Source organism: Lissotriton helveticus, chromosome 9 (assembly GCF_964261635.1).
Source record: "Lissotriton helveticus chromosome 9, aLisHel1.1, whole genome shotgun sequence".
Classification (NCBI taxonomy): Eukaryota; Metazoa; Chordata; class Amphibia; order Caudata; family Salamandridae; genus Lissotriton; species Lissotriton helveticus.
In genome coordinates this window covers 1,281,311,651-1,281,334,545 of record NC_136070.1, presented here as the reverse complement: position 1 = coordinate 1,281,334,545, position 22,895 = coordinate 1,281,311,651, and positions in this window count along the sequence as shown.

Below are 22,895 nucleotides of genomic sequence, written 5' to 3'. Positions count from 1 at the left end.
CAAATGAACAAGCCTATTGTAGGGGGAGGTGATAGTAATGTCTTCACAGTGGCTCTATCCAATTTAGACAAATATTTCTCTCCGAAAGTTTGTATGGGTATTACGCGTTACAAATTTTACCAAAGGAAACAATCTAAAAATGAGTCTGTGGATGACTATGTTGGTGAGTTGAGAAAAATGGGTGATGATTGCGCCTTTGGCGGTTTACTTGAAGATTTAATTCGTGACCAGGTGGTAATGCACGCTAATAATCCTGCAATTCAGGAACGTCTTTGGATGAATGGGGATGCCTGTTTAGAAGATATCCTAGCCTTAGTTCGTAAAGCTGAGTCATCCAGTAGATGTGCGAGTGCTCTAAAATCTGAAAATGTCAGCAAAGATGTTGTGGCTAAAGTAGATGCTAGTTCAAAAAGAAACGGTAATTTTAAACAAAAAAAGCGAAACATGGGCAAAGCCTAAGTACAGTAATGAATCTCCCAAATGTTATAGGTGTGGGAGTTTTGAACATTTGGCATTTGCGAAGTCTTGTCCTGCAAAAAAGAGTAAATGCGGTGCGTGTGGACTGTATGGTCACTACACCAAAGCATGTAGAAGGAAGACAAAGACTGTCAAATGTATTCAAGAAGACATAGTTTCTGAAGAGAACACTTCTAGTGATGATGATCAAGCATCTGACTGCGCTGTAGTTTTAAAAAAAAAATTACTCCTCAACATTAGGGATGGTTGTTTACTTGTCGATAACAAACCTGAATGTTGGATACATATAGGGGGTGTGCGCATCAAGGTCTATGCTGACTCTGGTTCGCCTTATACGATCATAAACGAAGATATATGGCGTAACACTTTCATTGACAGAGTTGGTCCAAAACTGTCTCCTTCGGATATTGACCCTGAAGGTTATGATGGTGGCAAGATTGATATAGTTGGTTTTCGTTGGCTGAAATTTGAGTTCAAGAACCGTAGATCTTATGGCAAGTTATATGTATCAAAAAAAGGTCCATCTGTTTTAGGGTGGAAGGACCAAGGGGATTTACACATTATTCTTGACCCCAACTCTGTGGAAAAAGTTTTGGTTATGGATGAGGGCACCAAAACCGGTGAGGAACTGTTAAAAAGATTCCCTGCAGTTTTTTCAAAGACAATTGGCAAGTTGAAAGACTTCGAACACAAAATAATTTTGAAGGACTCTGCCACACCTAAGATCCATAAAGTTAGAAGTGTGCCAATTGCTCTAAGAAAAGACGTGGCTACAGAACTTGAGAAATTGGTTTCATCCAACATAATTGAACCAATTGAAGCGTCTGCTTGGGTTTCCCCTTTGGTGGTCGTGAAACGATCCAACGGTAAACTAAGACTATGTGTGGATCTTCGCCACTTAAACGATAATATAGTGGTAGACCAATTTCCCCTGCCAAAGATCAATGAAATGTTAGCTTTGCTTGACGGGGCTAAATGGTTCACTACAGTCGACTTATCGTCTGCGTACCATCAGATCCCTTTGTTTAAAGACAGCAGGAAATACACTGCTTTCATAACCCCACAAGGTTGTTACCAATTTAAAAGAATGCCTTTTGGTTTGGCTTCGGCCGCAGCTGTTTTTCAGCGTTTAATGCACAGGTTGTTTTCCACTGTTAAAAACACAAAGTTTTTTCAGGATGACATCCTCATCTTTGGAAAGGAAAAGGCAGATCATGACAATACCTTAAATGAAGTTTTGAGCATTCTCAATGACAAAGGGTTAACTGTTGAATACACCAAATGCACCTTTGCCAGTGATCATGTAACTTACTTGGGGCATATCATTGACTGTAATGGTATTAAACCTAAACCCAATTTAGTTGATGCTATCAGGTGTGCTCCTTCCCCCAAGGGAAAAGATGATGTCAGATCCTTTATTGGCTTAGCTGAATTTTGTTCGAAATACATTCCCAACTTTGCGACCAGAACATATAATATAAGACAGCTGTTAAAGAACAAGACAAAGTTTGCTTGGTCAGTAGAATGTGAACAGGATTTTGATGACATCAAAAGCTGCATTGCCAATATTGCTTCCTTAAAGAGTTTTAATCCTGATGCTCATTCTATTATCACCACCGATGCCAGCATTAAAGGTTTGGGTTCCGTTTTGTCCCAAGTTGGTATGAATGGTAAGGAGCAAATTGTAGCTTATGCTTCCAGGTCACTTTCGCCCACAGAAGAAAAATACTCAACCATTGAAAAAGAAACTTTGGCATGTGTATGGGCTGTTAATCACTTTAGAGCTTTTGTATGGGGTACTAAGTTTACTTTGCGCTGTGATCACAAGCCACTACTCAGAGTCCTGACCACTGAAGGTACTGTTAACACTTCAGCGACAGTTGCCAGACTTGCTATTAAACTGCAAGATTTCAGTTACAAAGTGGAATTCGTCCCTGGTAAAGAGAATTGTATAGCCGATTTTCTTTCCAGAATGCCTAAGCAACTAGATGAATGTGAGGATGAATTGTGGAACTCCTTTCAAGTAGCCTATGTACAAGACATGGATGGTGCAGGCATTTCGAAGCATAAGTGGGTTGATGAATATGCGAAAGATGAAGAACTATCTTTAGTAAAATCCCATCTAGCTGGATCCTGGCCTAGGAAAGTTGACTGTAAGCATCCTTTAAAGTCATTTTGGGATGTTAGATTAAATTTAAGTGTTCAAGATGGCAGCATCTGGTTTGGAGAAAGAGTCATACCTCCCAAGATTTTGCGGCCCTCCATCATGGCTTTATGCCATGAGGGGCATTTTGGCATAGTCCGTTCTAAACGAACAGTTAAAACCTCTTTTTGGTGGCCAGGCATGGATGCTGAAATCGATCAATTTGTAAGGAACTGTAAGTTATGTCAAACTGCTGACAAATCTCTAGTTGTCTGTAAGCCTCCTATGGGCAACATGACTGCACCTAGTTCTCCTTGGGAACATTTAGCCATTGATATCATGGGTCCTGTTGGCAGTGAACAAAAATACATTTTGGTCTTGATGGACTTATTTTCCAGGTGGCCTTGTGTAAAGGTTGTGAGCAAAGCTGATACTACTTCAGTTTTAAAGTTTTTAGATACTTCTTTCACGTTGGAGGGTATCCCTTCAGTTTTACTCAGTGATAATGGTGTCCAATTTACCTCTAATAAAGCTAAAGAGTACTTTGATACACTAGGTATCAAGCACAAGACTACTGCTCTCTATAATCCAAACAGTAATGGCATGGTTGAGCGGTTTAACCGCGTCATCAAAAGTACAATTCAAATGTCTGGTAAGAGTAAGGACTGGGAAACTCAAGTTTTAAAAATGGTTTGGTCCTACAGAACCTCTATTTGCGAGGCTACTGGTTTTCCTCCTTTTGTACTTATGCGTGGCAGGAATCCGCGCACTAAGTTTACTCCTGGATGGTTGTTTAAATCCAGTGTGGTAAATTGGTCTGAAGATATCGTTAAGGAAAGAAGCCAAGCTTCTCATCTTAAAAGCAAAATGTTGTATGACTCAAAGCACAAGGTGAAAGATGTTAGCTTGGTAGTTGGTCAATGGGTAAGAGTCAAGAAACCTGGTAAGCCTTCCAAGGAGGAAAGTAGCTTTTATGAACCTTTGCAAATTGTTGAAATCTTAAATAATGCAGTTCGCCTTTCTGATGGACGTGTTTGGAACCTCAAAAGAATAGCTAAATGTCCTCCTCCTCAGGTTATCCCTCCTTGTCTAAACTACTCTCAAGAGTCTTCTGACTTGTTTGACCTAGAGGACTTGTTTTGTCCTAAAGCTTCCAATGCTTTCCAGACGTCAAACACTTCCAGCTGTCCTGCCTCAGACAATTCTAGCCAAGTTTCACCTGATTTAGGTGCTTCTACTTCTTCAAATTCTGCATGTGAAGTTGAGGTTCATGCTTTCAGAAACCCTAGGCGTGAGAAAAAGCCTCCCGTGTGGTTAGCAGATTACATTTCTGAGAATTTTCCCTTGTAATGTTTTTTTTTTCTTCTCTCTTTCTTTCTGTTTGATGGGGGGTGGTGTTGGGCACAAGTTATACTTTATATTCTTTATTGTTCAAAGAGGGATGTGTTATGTTATATAATAATGTCATGTTGCTTTAACTATGTTCATTCTACATTCTGCTCAGAGCGTTCCTATGTGCTGTATTCTAAGATAGTCAGTTACTCCTGACTGCTAACCTGTCTGGCTGTGTACCTGCTCTGCTGTATACATTAAATCCACTTTCCACCTATTTCATGTGTGGTTCATCAATCTAACACTTGTCCCATTTTTAGACAATCGGGAACCACACCGCTTTGTAAGGAGCTGTTTATGATTCTTCCCCAGATGGGCGCTAAGGTAAGCTTCATTTGTTTGATTAAAGATGGGGGGATGGGGTCTGAGATGTGTGCTGAAGGTTTGGAGGTCGAGATCAGCGCGATTATCTCGGTTTCCTGGACGGGGCAAAAGCTTAGCCAGGGGGAGGGAAAGGAGTCGGATGGGCGTGCCATTGGGGAGGCCGCGTATCTCTTCTGGAGGTGTGGGTTGTTGATGTCTAGAGATAGTTTGATTTTTAGGACTTTGTCGTTGAAGAAGTTGGCAAAGTTGTCACAGAGTTTTTTGGAAGCCTGTAGGGTTGAGGGCCGGGGCTTTGTTGTTTGTTGTCTGATTATGTTGTAGAGTTCTTTGGGTCTGTTTTGGGATTTGACCAATGCCTTGCGGAAGAAGCTGGATTTCTTGTTTTTGATATGGTTGTTGTACTTCCTACGGGCTGATTTTAGTTGAAGGCGGAGAATGGCGGTTGGGTTGTTTCTCCACTTTCTTTCTTTGGTTCTCAGGTTTCTTCTTTCTGCGTTGAGGTCCGCAGTGAACCAGGTTCTGGATGGAGTGGCTCGGCTTCTTTTGAGCTTTAGAAGGGCTAGATTGTCAAGTATGGAGACTACCCCCGAGTTATAGTGGTCGACGAGGTCGTTGGTCGAGAGGTGCATTGTGTTATTTGGAAGAAGAGCGCTTAGTTGACCTTCCAAGATGTCTTGGGGTACTTGGGAGAGGTTTCTCGACCATTTAGGCGGGTCTTGTGGAGGTTTAAGCGAGATGATGGGGTGATTGATGTGGAATAAGATCATGTGGTGATCTGACCAGTCAACTGGTAGTATGTGGTTGACCGTGATAGAATTCTTTTGGGCAATGATGGCATCCAGTGTGGCTCCTTTGTAATGAGTCTCCTCAGTACAGTGTTGGGTGAGGTTGTTCTCATCAAGGAGGCTAGATAGCGATTTGATTAGAGGGTTATGAGTCTCATTCCACCGGATGTTCAGGTCACCAAGAATTAAGTTTTTGGAGTCGCCAAGTGTGTCTTGTGCAATCAGGTTTGATAGTTGTTCTCCAAACTCGTTATTTCTGCCCTGGGGGGTGATAGAGTAGGTGGCACAGTAGCGAGTCGTTGTCTTTTGTTTTGATGACGGTGGATAGGCATTCAAAGGAGTCATACTCGAAGGAGGAGGTTTCTGTGATGCTCCAGCTGTCCTTGTGGATGATAGCGACCCCACCTCCTCGTTGTTTAATCCTATCTTTGGAGATGAGGGAGAAACCGGGTGGAACCAGCATGTCTAGGCAGGGAGGGGATGTCTTATTAAGCCAAGTCTCCGTGAGGAACGCAACGTCAATGTCATGTGTGAGGATGGCTTCGGCTAGGTCCGTTGCGTGTAGTGAGGCCGATCTGCAGTTGATTAGGAGGCAGTTGGTGAATTTCTCCTGATTGCTGGTGGTTCCCTCTTTAGTCTCTCTAGGTATAGCGGTGAGGACTGGTAATCTCTGTATTTTGACGATGGGTCGGTCTTTCCGGTGACCTGTGATGACTTGAATTTTGGATTTGGGTGACTCCGTAGTGGAGGAGTCATAGGTGGCGGCTAGTAAGGCTGCTTCCCTGTCTGACATAGGAGCTTCTGATCTAGGCGGCCTGGCGGTCGGGTGATTTGAGCCCACTGGAGTGGGCGAAGAAATAGAGGACGTTTTGACGTGGGGGGTGGTCCGGGGGGAGAATTTGTAGGGGTTACAGACTATACCAAGGTTAGAGATGATTTCTGATAGACCATGGGTGATAGTGTTGACCTGGTTTTCCAGGGCTGCGAGCCGTTTTGATATGGCCTCAAGGAAGGGGATGTGGGCATCTGCGGTGGGTCCGAGAGTGCTAGGGTTCAAGAGGGTGGGTTGGGAGATAGGGGTCAGGGTGAAGGACGGGGGGTGTTCAGAGTGGGTTGGGAGATAGGGGTCAGGGTGAAGGACGGGGGGGTGTTCGGGGTGGGTTGGGAGATAGGGGTCAGGGTGAAGGACGGGGGGTGTTCAGGGGAGGGTCATGCGGGGGTTTAGACAAGGGGGAGGAAGGGAGGAGGACAGGAGGGGGATTGGACAGGGGTGGATTGAGGGATGTAGGGAGACTTGAGGGGAAGTGGCTCCTTATCTGAAGGCAGCCTGTTGGCGTGGGGGTGATTGCTGTAGGAGGCTGTCGGAGCCTGGAGTTAAGGGAGGTGAGGTAGTTGGAGGAGGGGGTAGAGGAGGGGGATTGAGTGTCCTGTGGATGTTGGGTGGCTGTGCATGGAGGGTGAGGTATTGCTGGGGGAGGGGGGGCCTGTCGGGCTGGATAGGGGTTGTGGAAGGGAGTATCGAGGTCTTCTCTGTAAGTTGTGGTCGTGGTCGGAGGCGCCGTAGGGGCGAGGATAGGGAGGGTGGGAGGGGCTGACCTGAGTGCGGGAAATATGGAGTCGAAAGCTTCCAGGTTCTCATTGTTAGCTTGGATGAGGACCGTGCCATTGGTAAAGATGGTCACGGTTATATAGCCTCTGCCAGCTGATCTGAACGGAAGAGTCGCGGTTAGTTTGCAGCTGTGGAGAGTGGAAGTTGTTTTGGCGATAAACATCCGCGATCTAATCGTGGAAACCCAGTAATCCGGTCTTTCAGTGTGGAATATTAGGTCCATCTTCGTCGGACCATTGGAGGCCGAGTGGTAGATGTCCGTGATTAGGGTTTCTTTGTGATTGCGAATGAGTTTCTGCTTGAAGGTGGGTCGCAGCTTAGTAGAGAGGAGTGGGGGGAAAATGATGGTGAAGGAGTTCCGGCTGTGAGGTTTAAGGTGGGCAAGTGGGGCTGGAGGAGGAGGGGGGGGGCTGGTCCCGGGCCATCGTGGATGTGGTGGAGGGGGAGCCTGATTAGGTAGGGGTGTGGCGCTAGAGTGGCCCGGAGGGCAGGAGACGGATTGAAGGTGCGGTTCAGTAGGACACGTGGTTAGAAGTCATGTGGGGCATTGTAGGCCCTCCTGGTCCGCTATTCTGTGCAACGGTGTGCAGGTGATGGTCGGGGGCAGGGCAGTTAGACCCAGGGCCTCTGCCTGGGAGGAAGGCACTCTTTCCCTTCCTTTACTACTCTCTTCATTCATTTTTTTTTTTTGTCTCCTTGTTGTAGTCCTACTTTTGTTTTTCTGGGGTGTCCTGGTTAAAAGTTCACGAGAACTGGTCACACTAGAGATAGGGCAAGGGCCCCTGTAGCTCCATATGCATGATGAGGCAGGACAACCCAGTTGCCCCACTGTTTGGCGCCCCCAGTATCTACCAGTATCTCTCTGTGTGGGTAGAGGTGGTTCCGGTGGAGGCTCTGGTCAGGCGACGTCCTCTTTGGCCGCCATTTTAAAGTCAGGCACGGGGCCGGCGGTGGCTGGAAACATGGGGCTCTGATGTAAAGGCTTTATTTAGTGGGGTAGTCGGAGCTGAAGCTTGGTGGTGCCCAAAAGAATGTCAGTACTCACAGTGTCGAAGTGGGTACTGAGTAGGCTCCGGTCAGGCGACGTCCTCTTTGGCCGCCATTTTTAAGCCAGGCGGGGGGACGGCAGCATTGGGAGTCCTTGTGCTCCGGTTGGGGAGTTTAATCACTGCCAGTGGTGGTCGGGGCTGTAGCTTATCGCCCTCATCCCTTTCGCAACCTCGGATGATGGAAGCCGCGGCTCTGGGGGAAGGCTCTGGTCAGGCGAGGTCTTCAGGAGCCGCCATTTTAAAGACAGGCGAGGAGGGCAGCGTCGGCGGAGAATCCCTGAGCTCCGGTGCAGGAGCTGGGGTCTTCCAGGCTGGTCGGGACTGTGCAGCTCAATCCTAATCCTGACGTATCTGGTGGCGCAGTAATGACACATTGCTGGAGTGTGTCGCAAAGCAGACGCAACTCCAGCAATGAGTCATTACACATGGGTAGTCCCATGTGAGAGGGCCTGCATCAGTCCTTAAGCCTACTGTGAAGTACATGTAAGGATTTGACACAGTGAACTCGTAGATGTGGCGCAGTGAAATCTCATAGATCTTACTGCGCCACTTCTACAAGCCTTTTTTTACGGTGAATGCCCACCCTGCATACATTATACCTGACACAGCTAAAATGTAGCGCTGGGTTTTAGAAAGTGATGCATCTGCCTAGATGCGTGACTCTGTAAATATGGTGCAGTGTGGTGCATGGCATATGCCGCCGCAGAGTCACAAACAAGTGACACATCGGCAGCGTAAGGCCTCATAAATAAGACACATTTTCTTTGCAAATGTGTTTTAGCCATGTTGTCTCCAAAGCACTACCCTATATTTCACCCTATACCTCTTTTAGTATATCCTCTACCTCCACTCTCTGACTTCTTTCTACTGCTATGATCCCCAAAATAACCCTTTTGAGACTCTTTCCTCCCCCTTCCCTCCTTTGACTCATCCTAAAACTCATTGTATTACTATGATCTCCCTAATCCATTTCCAGAGATTCTTCCCTCCTCTATCCCTCCTTATACTCATCCCAAAGAATATCTTACTACTTTGATCTCCTAAATAACGCTTTCTAGACTCTTCCCTCTTTTATCCCTCCATTATCCTTTTCAATCCAACTAACAGACTCACATGTCCACCGCTCAAATTACCTCAAATTTCCCTATACTAACCCATCACTAATCCTTTTTGAGCTCTGGAGTAGTGTGCTACCTGCCAAAAGTGCTTCGACGCCTCATCAGGGGTAGTAAGTGCTATATAAATTCAATTGCAATACAGTATAATGCAATCAGAGCCAACTATTAGAAGAGAGGTGTGATGCATTCCTAGGATGGAGCAAAGGCAAGGGAGGCCAGAGGAACAGGAAAAGATGTGTTTGACAGTTGTCCTGCCCTGTCAAGGCAGTGTACCAGGGCAGAGCCCGCCCCGCGAGGGAAAGGTCAGCCCTGATTGGTGAGGTGTCCAGGGCACGTTGGGTTTGGAGCACCTGACCTGCTGTTGGCTGTCACAACAGACTGGAGACAAAGGGCCCGATTCACAGAACTAACTTAAGACAAAATCCTAACTTCTGTGAATACCAAAAGTAGTAAGTTTAGGATTTTGTCTTACGTTAGTTCTGTAAATCGGGCCCAAAGAGATTGGACGCGGGACAGAGAGCAGTGAAATCAGCAGAAGTGGACTGTGCGAGGAATCGACCGGCCATCCCAACCAATTCCTCTGCTCTGAAGTGGGTCTTCCTTTGAAACGAAGAGCCCGCCATGTAGAGGGGCCACGCTGCACGCGAGCTCGTGGACTTCAGCTGGTGGCATGGAGGACTCTAAGATATCATAACGTGTATTTGTAAAGCACACATTCACCTAGAAGGGTATCTTGGCGCTGAATAATAATGTTTATTGTTACACAACTCAATATTACTCATTTTATCGACCTCAGAAGGATGGAAGGCTGAGTAGACCCGCCAGGATTTGAACCTGTGACCAGGAGGTCAAACACAGCCTCTACAGAGGAGGCATTAGTCCACTGAGCCACCAGGCCATGCCTTTAACACGTTCTCTTCTGCAGATCCAAATTCTCCACCTTCCGCTAACAATCATATGTAGGGTGACCATGGCGTAAGTCATTCAGCTGTCCATTCCCTCTTCTCTTAATTGACACGCCCCCTCGAGCCATCACTCCTCAAAGAGATGCACTGCTGCTCCAGCAAGCAAAATATGGGACTGAAGGGAAACTGGCATCTCCCAAGGCTCTGTGGAGCTACGGAGGGCCACCAGCCAAAGCAGCTTCAACCGGTGCCTCTCTCTCAGGGCCGGACTGGCCGTAGGGGGCACCGGGCAATCCCCCGGTACGCCGCACGGGTGGGGGTCCGATTTGGGGCCTCTGGGGGGTGTTTTTGTTACAGGGCCTCCTAACTTCTGTGAATACCAAAATGAGTAAGTGCCTTCTGTGAATACCAAAATGGTAGTAAGTTTAGGATTTTGTCTTAAGTTAGTTCTGTGAATCGGGCCCAGAGTTAGGTCAACTTTGGGCAGGCGCGCAACACCCATTGGCCTCAAAGGGCTCCCCGTCGTGTGTGGCAGCCCGGGATGAGACACTTCCCGGGCCTGCTCACAGCCGCTCCTGAGCACTTCACAGGTCTTTAAAATACCTTGTGCATGTTAATGGAGATTTGTTGTTGTTTCACCCCTTTAAGAACCCCTGCAGAGCTCGATTCTGCTGATTGCCTAAAGACTCAACCCCCCCCCCCTCCCGAAATATTTTCTTAGCCCCCCCCCCCCCCCAGAAATTTGACTCTAGTTGCGCCTCTGACTTTGGGGATAGGCTTCTTTTTTAATCAATTTGTAATGAGAGTCATATAGAGATTTCAAAGTAAATCTATTTTATAACAACTACACTTTGTGGTCCTTTCTCTTTGTTACTCTGAAATAAACTTTCTCTGCAATCACTTCTCTTTCATGGTATTTCTCTTCTGCACATTTTCTTTGTTGGATTCTATTTCGATATATTTCTCTGTAACACATGTATTCTGTTATTTCTATTTCAAGGTATTTCTCTGTAACATATTTTCTCTCCAGTACGTTATCTTCTCTTTCCAAGTATTTCTCTATAACCTATTTCAATGCAACGGTTTCTCTTTTAAGGTACTTTAACACATTTACTCTGTAGTGATTTCACTTTTAAGTTATTTCTCGTAACATACTTTCTCCCCAGTGATTTCTCGGTAAGCCTGTAGGGAGTTGTCACTATGTGATCAGTGTCTCAAGCGCTCCCAACCTTTCACCAGCTTTCAGCGCTACACAAAAGTTTAAAAAAAGTTAAATGTAAGTTTGAGGCGGAGCGGGTGTCCCGTGTAAGTGTCGGGTCTCATCTGCAGCCAGCCGTCGCGCCTTGTGATCTACGGCAGAAGGAAATGACATACAACTGCCCCATAACTCACCCCGCCCTGCCCCCATCTCACTGTGCCAAGGGGAGGAAGAGGAGGACAGCAGAGGGCAGTTGGAGCAGAAAGACTATTTTCATTCGCATTTCGTAACTCGCAGGGGCTTTGGAGAGCCCCCGGCCTGCCAAGCAAAACATGTCCTGGTCAGTGGCGAAGAATTTGAGATAAAAAACAGCTGGGCAGATTGCTGGGACCGAAGGAAACAACTTTGAACTGGGCAGACAATGGCGTCTAAAGCCCTCCAGATGTGCAGTGATCGCGTCCCCGAGGCCTGCAGAGTTCTTGAAACCGCAGCATGTGTGCAGCGCTGATGGCTTCCAGATGTGGGCGCTGCTTGTCTCTGCTGGAGCCGCATCCCGGCGCATCCATCATCCGCGCCAAACCCGGAGCCTTTGAACCTGGGCAGGAGGGTGTGCGGCGGGATGAATGTCACACGTCACACTTGGAATCACTCGGGGACTCTGTGGTGACAAAGGAGGGACTAACGAGTGAGAAAAGGGGGGGGCTGGACCAGTGGGAAGAGAGGAAGGCGGCACATGTTAGACAAGAGGGGGTGAACTTGGAAGAAAGAGGGGGTGAACTTGGAAGAAAGAGGCAGAGTGAACTTGTAAGACAAGAGGCAGGGGTGAACTTGGAAGATAAGAGGGGGTGAACTTGTAAGAAAGAGGCAGGGGTGAACTTGTAAGACAAGAGGCAGGGGTGAACTTGTAAGAAAGAGGCAGGGGTGAACTTGTAAGAAAGAGGCAGGGTGAACTTGTAAGAAAGAGGCAGGAGTGAACCTGTAAGAAAGAGGCAGGGTGAACTTGTAAGAAAGAGGGGGTGAACTTGTAAGAAAGAGGCAGGGGTGAACTTGTAAGAAAGAGGGGGTGAACTTGTAAGAAAGAGGCAGGGTGAACTTGTAAGAAAGAGGCAGAGGTGAACTTGTAAGAAAGAGGCAGGGTGAACTTGTAAGAAAGAGGGGGTGAACTTGTAAGAAAGAGGGGGTGAACTTGTAAGAAAGAGGCAGGGGTGAACTTGTAAGAAAGAGGCAGGGGTGAACTTGTAAGAAAGATGCAGAGGTGAACTTGTAAGAAAGAGACAGGGGTGAACTTGTAAGAAAGAGGCAGAGGTGAACTTGTAAGAAAGAGGCAGGGTGAACTTTTAAGAGAAGAGGCGGGGTCAACTTGTAAGAAAGAGGCAGGGGTGAACTTTTAAGAGAAGAGGCAGGGGTGAACTTCTAAGAGAAGAGGCAGGGTGAACTTGTAAGAAAGAGGCAGGGGTGAACTTTTAAGAGAAGAGGCAGGGGTGAACTTCTAAGAGAAGAGGCAGGGTGAACTTGTAAGAAAGAGGCAGGGGTGAACTTGTAAGAAAGAGGCAGGGTGAACTTGTAAGAAAGAGGCAGAGGTGAACTTGTAAGAAAGAGGCAGGGTGAACTTGTAAGAAAGAGGCAGAGGTGAACTTGTAAGAAAGAGGCAGGGTGAACTTGTAAGAAAGAGACAGGGTGAACTTGTAAGAAAGAGGCAGGGTGAACTTGTAAGAAAGAGGCAGGAGTGAACTTGTAAGAAAGAGGCAGGGATGATCATGTAAGAAAGAGGCAGGGGTGAACATGTAAGAAAGAGGCAGAGTGAAATTGTAAGAAAGGGGCAGGGGTGAACTTGTAAGAAAGAGGCGGGGTGAACTTGTAAGAAAGAGGCAGGGGTGAACTTGTAAGAAAGAGGCAGGGGTGAACTTGTAAGAAAGAGGCAGGGTGAACTTGTAAGAAAGAGGCAGAGGTGAACTTGTAAGAAAGAGGCAGGGTGAACTTGTAAGAAAGAGGCAGAGGTGAACTTGTAAGAAAGAGGCAGGGTGAACTTGTAAGAAAGAGACAGGGTGAACTTGTAAGAAAGAGGCAGGGTGAACTTGTAAGAAAGAGGCAGGAGTGAACTTGTAAGAAAGAGGCAGGGATGATCATGTAAGAAAGAGGCAGGGGTGAACATGTAAGAAAGAGGCAGAGTGAAATTGTAAGAAAGGGGCAGGGGTGAACTTGGAAGAAAGAGGCAAGGGTGAACTTGTAAGAAAGAGGGGGTGAACTTATAAGAAAGAGGCAGGGGTGAACTTGTAAGAAAGAGGGGGTGAACTTGTAAGAAAGAGGCAGAGGTGAACTTGTAAGAAAGAGGCAGGGTGAACTTGTAAGAAAGAGGGAGAGGTGAACTTGTAAGAAAGAGGGGGTGAACTTATAAGAAAGAGGCAGGGGTGAACTTGTAAGAAAGAGGCAGGGTGAACTTGTAAGAAAGAGGCAGAGGTGAACTTGTAAGAAAGAGGCAGGGTGAACTTGTAAGAAAGAGGCAGAGGTGAACTTGTAAGAAAGAGGCAGGGTGAACTTGTAAGAAAGAGACAGGGTGAACTTGTAAGAAAGAGGCAGGGTGAACTTGTAAGAAAGAGGCAGGAGTGAACTTGTAAGAAAGAGGCAGGGATGATCATGTAAGAAAGAGGCAGGGGTGAACATGTAAGAAAGAGGCAGAGTGAAATTGTAAGAAAGGGGCAGGGGTGAACTTGGAAGAAAGAGGCAAGGGTGAACTTGTAAGAAAGAGAGGGTGAACTTATAAGAAAGAGGCAGGGGTGAACTTGTAAGAAAGAGGCAGGGATGATCATGTAAGAAAGAGGCAGGGGTGAACATGTAAGAAAGGGGCAGGGGTGAACTTGGAAGAAAGAGGCAGAGGTGAACTTGTAAGAAAGAGGCAGGGTGAACTTGTAAGAAAGAGGGGGTGAACTTATAAGAAAGAGGCAGGGGTGAACTTGTAAGAAAGAGGCAGGGGTGAACTTGTAAAATAAGAGGCAGGGTGAACTTGTAAGAAAGAGGCAGGGGTGAACTTGGAAGAAAGAGGTAGAGTGAAATTGTAAGAAAGGGGCAGGGGTGAACTTGGAAGAAAGAGGCAAGGGTGAACTTGTAAGAAAGAGGGGGTGAACTTATAAGAAAGAGGCAGGAGTGAACTTGTAAGAAAGAGGGGGTGAACTTATAAGAAAGAGGCAGGGGTGAACTTGTAAGATAAGAGGCAGGGTGAACTTGTAAGAAAGAGGCAGGGGTGAACTTGGAAGAAAGAGGCAGAGTGAAATTGTAAGAAAGGGGCAGGGGTGAACTTGGAAGAAAGAGGCAAGGGTGAACTTGTAAGAAAGAGGCAGGGTGAACTTGTAAGAAAGATGGGGTGAACTTATTAGAAAGAGGCAGGGGTGAACTTGTAAGAAAGAGGGGGTGAACTTATAAGAAAGAGGCAGGGGTGAACTTGTAAGATAAGAGGGGGTGAACTTGTAAGAAAGAGGCAGGGGTGAACTTGTAAGAAAGAGGCAGAGTGAACTTGTAAGAAAGAGGCAGGGTGAACTTGTAAGAAAGAGGCAGGGTGAACTTGTAAGAAAGAGGCAGGGGTGAACTTGTAAGAAAGAGGCAGGGGTGAACTTGTAAGAAAGAGGCAGGGGTGAACTTGTAAGAAAGAGGCCGAGTGAACTTGTAAGAAAGAGGCAGGGGTGAACTTGTAAGAAAGAGGCAGGGTGAACTTGGAAGAAAGAGGCAGAGTGAAATTGTGAGAAAGAGGCAGGGGTGAACTTGGAAGAAAGAGGCAAGGGTGAACTTGTAAGAAAGAGGCAGGGTGAACTTGTAAGAAAGAGGGGGTGAACTTATTAGAAAGAGGCAGGGGTGAACTTGTAAGAAAGAGGGGGTGAACTTATAAGAAAGAGGCAGGGGTGAACTTGTAAGATAAGAGGGGGTGAACTTGTAAGAAAGAGGCAGGGGTGCACTTGTAAGAAAGAGGCAGAGTGAACTTGTAAGAAAGAGGCAGGGTGAACTTGTAAGAAAGAGGCAGGGTGAACTTGTAAGAAAGAGGCAGGGGTGAACTTGTAAGAAAGAGGCAGGGGTGAACTTGTAAGAAAGAGGCAGGGGTGACCTTGTAAGAAAGAGGCAGGGGTGAACTTGTAAGAAAGAGGCCGAGTGAACTTGTAAGAAAGAGGCAGGGGTGAACTTGTAAGAAAGAGGCAGGGTGAACTTGTAATAAAGAGGCAGGGGTGAACTTGTAAGAAAGAGGCAGGGTGAACTTGTAAGAAAGAGGCAGAGGTGAACTTGTAAGAAAGAGGGGGTGAACTTATAAGAAAGAGGCAGGGGTGAACTTGTAAGAAAGAGGCAGGGTGAACTTGTAAGAAAGAGGCAGAGGTGAACTTGTAAGAAAGAGGCAGGGTGAACTTGTAAGAAAGAGGCAGAGGTGAACTTGTAAGAAAGAGGCAGGGTGAACTTGTAAGAAAGAGACAGGGTGAACTTGTAAGAAAGAGGCAGGGTGAACTTGTAAGAAAGAGGCAGGAGTGAACTTGTAAGAAAGAGGCAGGGATGATCATGTAAGAAAGAGGCAGGGGTGAACATGTAAGAAAGAGGCAGAGTGAAATTGTAAGAAAGGGGCAGGGGTGAACTTGGAAGAAAGAGGCAAGGGTGAACTTGTAAGAAAGAGAGGGTGAACTTATAAGAAAGAGGCAGGGGTGAACTTGTAAGAAAGAGGGGGTGAACTTGTAAGAAAGAGGCAGAGGTGAACTTGTAAGAAAGAGGCAGGGTGAACTTGTAAGAAAGAGGGGGTGAACTTATAAGAAAGAGGCAGGGGTGAACTTGTAAGAAAGAGGCAGGGGTGAACTTGTAAGATAAGAGGCAGGGTGAACTTGTAAGAAAGAGGCAGGGGTGAACTTGGAAGAAAGAGGTAGAGTGAAATTGTAAGAAAGGGGCAGGGGTGAACTTGGAAGAAAGAGGCAAGGGTGAACTTGTAAGAAAGAGGGGGTGAACTTATAAGAAAGAGGCAGGACTGAACTTGTAAGAAAGAGGGGGTGAACTTATAAGAAAGAGGCAGGGGTGAACTTGTAAGATAAGAGGCAGGGTGAACTTGTAAGAAAGAGGCAGGGGTGAACTTGGAAGAAAGAGGCAGAGTGAAATTGTAAGAAAGGGGCAGGGGTGAACTTGGAAGAAAGAGGCAAGGGTGAACTTGTAAGAAAGAGGCAGGGTGAACTTGTAAGAAAGATGGGGTGAACTTATTAGAAAGAGGCAGGGGTGAACTTGTAAGAAAGAGGGGGTGAACTTATAAGAAAGAGGCAGGGGTGAACTTGTAAGATAAGAGGGGGTGAACTTGTAAGAAAGAGGCAGGGGTGAACTTGTAAGAAAGAGGCAGAGTGAACTTGTAAGAAAGAGGCAGGGTGAACTTGTAAGAAAGAGGCAGGGTGAACTTGTAAGAAAGAGGCAGGGGTGAACTTGTAAGAAAGAGGCAGGGGTGAACTTGTAAGAAAGAGGCAGGGGTGAACTTGTAAGAAAGAGGCCGAGTGAACTTGTAAGAAAGAGGCAGGGGTGAACTTGTAAGAAAGAGGCAGGGTGAACTTGGAAGAAAGAGGCAGAGTGAAATTGTGAGAAAGAGGCAGGGGTGAACTTGGAAGAAAGAGGCAAGGGTGAACTTGTAAGAAAGAGGCAGGGTGAACTTGTAAGAAAGAGGGGGTGAACTTATTAGAAAGAGGCAGGGGTGAACTTGTAAGAAAGAGGGGGTGAACTTATAAGAAAGAGGCAGGGGTGAACTTGTAAGATAAGAGGGGGTGAACTTGTAAGAAAGAGGCAGGGGTGCACTTGTAAGAAAGAGGCAGAGTGAACTTGTAAGAAAGAGGCAGGGTGAACTTGTAAGAAAGGGGCAGGGTGAACTTGTAAGAAAGAGGCAGGGGTGAACTTGTAAGAAAGAGGCAGGGGTGAACTTGTAAGAAAGAGGCAGGGGTGACCTTGTAAGAAAGAGGCAGGGGTGAACTTGTAAGAAAGAGGCCGAGTGAACTTGTAAGAAAGAGGCAGGGGTGAACTTGTAAGAAAGAGGCAGGGTGAACTTGTAATAAAGAGGCAGGGGTGAACTTGTAAAAAAGAGGCAGGGGTGAACTTGTAAGAAAGAGGCAGGGGAGAACTTGTAAGAAAGAGGCAGAGTGAACTTGTAAGAAAGAGGCAGGGTGAACTTGTAAGAAAGAGGCAGGGTGAACTTGTAAGAAAGAGGCAGGGGTGAACTTGTAAGAAAGAGGCAGGGGTGAACTTGTAAGAAAGAGGCAGGGGTGAACTTGTAAGAAAGAGGCAGGGGTGAACTTGTAAGAAAGAGGCCGAGTGAACTTGTAAGAAAGAGGCAGGGGTGAACTTGTAAGAAAGAGGCAGGGTGAACTTGTAAGAAAGAGGCAGGGGTGAACTTGTAAAAAAGAGGCAGGGGTGAACTTGTAAGAAAGAGGCAGGGGTGAACTTGTAAGAAAGAGGCCGAGTGAACTTGTAAGAAAGAGGCAGGGGTGAACTTGTAAGAAAGAGGCAGAGTGAAATTGTAAGAAAGAGGCAGGGGTGAACTTGGAAGAAAGAGGCAGAGTGAAATTGTAAGAAAGAGGCAGGGGTGAACTTGGAAGAAAGAGGGGGTGAACTTATTAGAAAGAGGCAGGGGTGAACTTGTAAGAAAGAGGGGGTGAACTTATAAGAAAGGGGCAGGGGTGAACTTGTAAGATAAGAGGGGGTGAACTTGTAAGAAAGAGGCAGGGGTGAACTTGTAAGAAAGAGGCAGAGTGAACTTGTAAGAAAGAGGCAGGGTGAACTTGTAAGAAAGAGGCAGGGTGAACTTGTAAGAAAGAGGCAGGGGTGAACTTGTAAGAAAGAGGCAGGGGTGAACTTGTAAGAAAGAGGCAGGGGTGAACTTGTAAGAAAGAGGCCGAGTGAACTTGTAAGAAAGAGGCAGGGGTGAACTTGTAAGAAAGAGGCAGGGTGAACTTGTAAGAAAGAGGCAGGGGTGAACTTGGAAGAAAGAGGCAGAGTGAAATTGTGAGAAAGAGGCAGGGGTGAACTTGGAAGAAAGAGGCAAGGGTGAACTTGTAAGAAAGAGGCAGGGTGAACTTGTAAGAAAGAGGGGGTGAACTTATTAGAAAGAGGCAGGGGTGAACTTGTAAGAAAGAGGGGGTGAACTTATAAGAAAGAGGCAGGGGTGAACTTGTAAGATAAGAGGGGGTGAACTTGTAAGAAAGAGGCAGGGGTGAACTTGTAAGAAAGAGGCAGAGGTGAACTTGTAAGAAAGAGGCAGGGTGAACTTGTAAGAAAGAGACAGGGTGAACTTGTAAGAAAGAGGCAGGGTGAACTTGTAAGAAAGAGGCAGGAGTGAACTTGTAAGAAAGAGGCAGGGATGATCATGTAAGAAAGAGGCAGGGGTGAACATGTAAGAAAGAGGCAGAGTGAAATTGTAAGAAAGGGGCAGGGGTGAACTTGTAAGAAAGAGGCGGGGTGAACTTGTAAGAAAGAGGCAGGGGTGAACTTGTAAGAAAGAGGCAGGGGTGAACTTGTAAGAAAGAGGCAGGGTGAACTTGTAAGAAAGAGGCAGAGGTGAACTTGTAAGAAAGAGGCAGGGTGAACTTGTAAGAAAGAGGCAGAGGTGAACTTGTAAGAAAGAGGCAGGGTGAACTTGTAAGAAAGAGACAGGGTGAACTTGTAAGAAAGAGGCAGGGTGAACTTGTAAGAAAGAGGCAGGAGTGAACTTGTAAGAAAGAGGCAGGGATGATCATGTAAGAAAGAGGCAGGGGTGAACATGTAAGAAAGAGGCAGAGTGAAATTGTAAGAAAGGGGCAGGGGTGAACTTGGAAGAAAGAGGCAAGGGTGAACTTGTAAGAAAGAGGGGGTGAACTTATAAGAAAGAGGCAGGGGTGAACTTGTAAGAAAGAGGGGGTGAACTTGTAAGAAAGAGGCAGAGGTGAACTTGTAAGAAAGAGGCAGGGTGAACTTGTAAGAAAGAGGCAGAGGTAAACTTGTAAGAAAGAGGGGGTGAACTTATAAGAAAGAGGCAGGGGTGAACTTGTAAGAAAGAGGCAGGGTGAACTTGTAAGAAAGAGGCAGAGGTGAACTTGTAAGAAAGAGGCAGGGTGAACTTGTAAGAAAGAGGCAGAGGTGAACTTGTAAGAAAGAGGCAGAGTGAACTTGTAAGAAAGAGGCAGGGTGAACTTGTAAGAAAGAGGCAGGGTGAACTTGTAAGAAAGAGGCAGGGGTGAACTTGTAAGAAAGAGGCAGGGGTGAACTTGTAAGAAAGAGGCAGGGGTGACCTTGTAAGAAAGAGGCAGGGGTGAACTTGTAAGAAAGAGGCCGAGTGAACTTGTAAGAAAGAGGCAGGGGTGAACTTGTAAGAAAGAGGCAGGGTGAACTTGTAATAAAGAGGCAGGGGTGAACTTGTAAAAAAGAGGCAGGGGTGAACTTGTAAGAAAGAGGCAGGGGAGAACTTGTAAGAAAGAGGCAGAGTGAACTTGTAAGAAAGAGGCAGGGTGAACTTGTAAGAAAGAGGCAGGGTGAACTTGTAAGAAAGAGGCAGGGGTGAACTTGTAAGAAAGAGGCAGGGGTGAACTTGTAAGAAAGAGGCAGGGGTGAACTTGTAAGAAAGAGGCAGGGGTGAACTTGTAAGAAAGAGGCCGAGTGAACTTGTAAGAAAGAGGCAGGGGTGAACTTGTAAGAAAGAGGCAGGGTGAACTTGTAAGAAAGAGGCAGGGGTGAACTTGTAAAAAAGAGGCAGGGGTGAACTTGTAAGAAAGAGGCAGGGGTGAACTTGTAAGAAAGAGGCCGAGTGAACTTGTAAGAAAGAGGCAGGGGTGAACTTGTAAGAAAGAGGCAGAGTGAAATTGTAAGAAAGAGGCAGGGGTGAACTTGGAAGAAAGAGGCAGAGTGAAATTGTAAGAAAGAGGCAGGGGTGAACTTGTAAGAAAGAGGGGGTGAACTTATTAGAAAGAGGCAGGGGTGAACTTGTAAGAAAGAGGGGGTGAACTTATAAGAAAGAGGCAGGGGTGAACTTGTAAGATAAGAGGGGGTGAACTTGTAAGAAAGAGGCAGGGGTGAACTTGTAAGAAAGAGGCAGAGTGAACTTGTAAGAAAGAGGCAGGGTGAACTTGTAAGAAAGAGGCAGGGTGAACTTGTAAGAAAGAGGCAGGGGTGAACTTGTAAGAAAGAGGCAGGGGTGAACTTGTAAGAAAGAGGCAGGGGTGAACTTGTAAGAAAGAGGCCGAGTGAACTTGTAAGAAAGAGGCAGGGGTGAACTTGTAAGAAAGAGGCAGGGTGAACTTGTAAGAAAGAGGCAGGGGTGAACTTGGAAGAAAGAGGCAGAGTGAAATTGTGAGAAAGAGGCAGGGGTGAACTTGGAAGAAAGAGGCAAGGGTGAACTTGTAAGAAAGAGGCAGGGTGAACTTGTAAGAAAGAGGGGGTGAACTTATTAGAAAGAGGCAGGGGTGAACTTGTAAGAAAGAGGGGGTGAACTTATAAGAAAGAGGCAGGGGTGAACTTGTAAGATAAGAGGGGGTGAACTTGTAAGAAAGAGGCAGGGGTGAACTTGTAAGAAAGAGGCAGAGGTGAACTTGTAAGAAAGAGGCAGGGTGAACTTGTAAGAAAGAGACAGGGTGAACTTGTAAGAAAGAGGCAGGGTGAACTTGTAAGAAAGAGGCAGGAGTGAACTTGTAAGAAAGAGGCAGGGATGATCATGTAAGAAAGAGGCAGGGGTGAACATGTAAGAAAGAGGCAGAGTGAAATTGTAAGAAAGGGGCAGGGGTGAACATGTAAGAAAGAGGCGGGGTGAACTTGTAAGAAAGAGGCAGGGGTGAACTTGTAAGAAAGAGGCAGGGGTGAACTTGTAAGAAAGAGGCAGGGTGAACTTGTAAGAAAGAGGCAGAGGTGAACTTGTAAGAAAGAGGCAGGGTGAACTTGTAAGAAAGAGGCAGAGGTGAACTTGTAAGAAAGAGGCAGGGTGAACTTGTAAGAAAGAGACAGGGTGAACTTGTAAGAAAGAGGCAGGGTGAACTTGTAAGAAAGAGGCAGGAGTGAACTTGTAAGAAAGAGGCAGGGATGATCATGTAAGAAAGAGGCAGGGGTGAACATGTAAGAAAGAGGCAGAGTGAAATTGTAAGAAAGGGGCAGGGGTGAACTTGGAAGAAAGAGGCAAGGGTGAACTTGTAAGAAAGAGGGGGTGAACTTATAAGAAAGAGGCAGGGGTGAACTTGTAAGAAAGAGGGGGTGAACTTGTAAGAAAGAGGCAGAGGTGAACTTGTAAGAAAGAGGCAGGGTGAACTTGTAAGAAAGAGGCAGAGGTGAACTTGTAAGAAAGAGGGGGTGAACTTATAAGAAAGAGGCAGGGGTGAACTTGTAAGAAAGAGGCAGGGTGAACTTGTAAGAAAGAGGCAGAGGTGAACTTGTAAGAAAGAGGCAGGGTGAACTTGTAAGAAAGAGGCAGAGGTGAACTTGTAAGAAAGAGGCAGGGTGAACTTGTAAGAAAGAGACAGGGTGAACTTGTAAGAAAGAGGCAGGGTGAACTTGTAAGAAAGAGGCAGGAGTGAACTTGTAAGAAAGAGGCAGGGATGATCATGTAAGAAAGAGGCAGGGGTGAACATGTAAGAAAGAGGCAGAGTGAAATTGTAAGAAAGGGGCAGGGGTGAACTTGGAAGAAAGAGGCAAGGGTGAACTTGTAAGAAAGAGGGGGTGAACTTGTAAGAAAGAGGCAGAGGTGAACTTGTAAGAAAGAGGGGGTGAACTTGTAAGAAAGAGGCAGAGGTGAACTTGTAAGAAAGAGGCAGGGTGAACTTGTAAGAAAGAGGGGGTGAACTTATAAGAAAGAGGCAGGGGTGAACTTGTAAGAAAGAGGCAGGGGTGAACTTGTAAGATAAGAGGCAGGGTGAACTTGTAAGAAAGAGGCAGGGGTGAACTTGGAAGAAAGAGGTAGAGTGAAATTGTAAGAAAGGGGCAGGGGTGAACTTGGAAGAAAGAGGCAAGGGTGAACTTGTAAGAAAGAGGGGGTGAACTTATAAGAAAGAGGCAGGAGTGAACTTGTAAGAAAGAGGGGGTGAACTTATAAGAAAGAGGCAGGGGTGAACTTGTAAGATAAGAGGCAGGGTGAACTTGTAAGAAAGAGGCAGGGGTGAACTTGGAAGAAAGAGGCAGAGTGAAATTGTAAGAAAGGGGCAGGGGTGAACTTGGAAGAAAGAGGCAAGGGTGAACTTGTAAGAAAGAGGCAGGGTGAACTTGTAAGAAAGATGGGGTGAACTTATTAGAAAGAGGCAGGGGTGAACTTGTAAGAAAGAGGGGGTGAACTTATAAGAAAGAGGCAGGGGTGAACTTGTAAGATAAGAGGGGGTGAACTTGTAAGAAAGAGGCAGGGGTGAACTTGTAAGAAAGAGGCAGAGTGAACTTGTAAGAAAGAGGCAGGGTGAACTTGTAAGAAAGAGGCAGGGTGAACTTGTAAGAAAGAGGCAGGGGTGAACTTGTAAGAAAGAGGCAGGGGTGAACTTGTAAGAAAGAGGCAGGGGTGAACTTGTAAGAAAGAGGCCGAGTGAACTTGTAAGAAAGAGGCAGGGGTGAACTTGTAAGAAAGAGGCAGGGTGAACTTGGAAGAAAGAGGCAGAGTGAAATTGTGAGAAAGAGGCAGGGGTGAACTTGGAAGAAAGAGGCAAGGGTGAACTTGTAAGAAAGAGGCAGGGTGAACTTGTAAGAAAGAGGGGCTGAACTTATTAGAAAGAGGCAGGGGTGAACTTGTAAGAAAGAGGGGGTGAACTTATAAGAAAGAGGCAGGGGTGAACTTGTAAGATAAGAGGGGGTGAACTTGTAAGAAAGAGGCAGGGGTGCACTTGTAAGAAAGAGGCAGAGTGAACTTGTAAGAAAGAGGCAGGGTGAACTTGTAAGAAAGAGGCAGGGTGAACTTGTAAGAAAGAGGCAGGGGTGAAC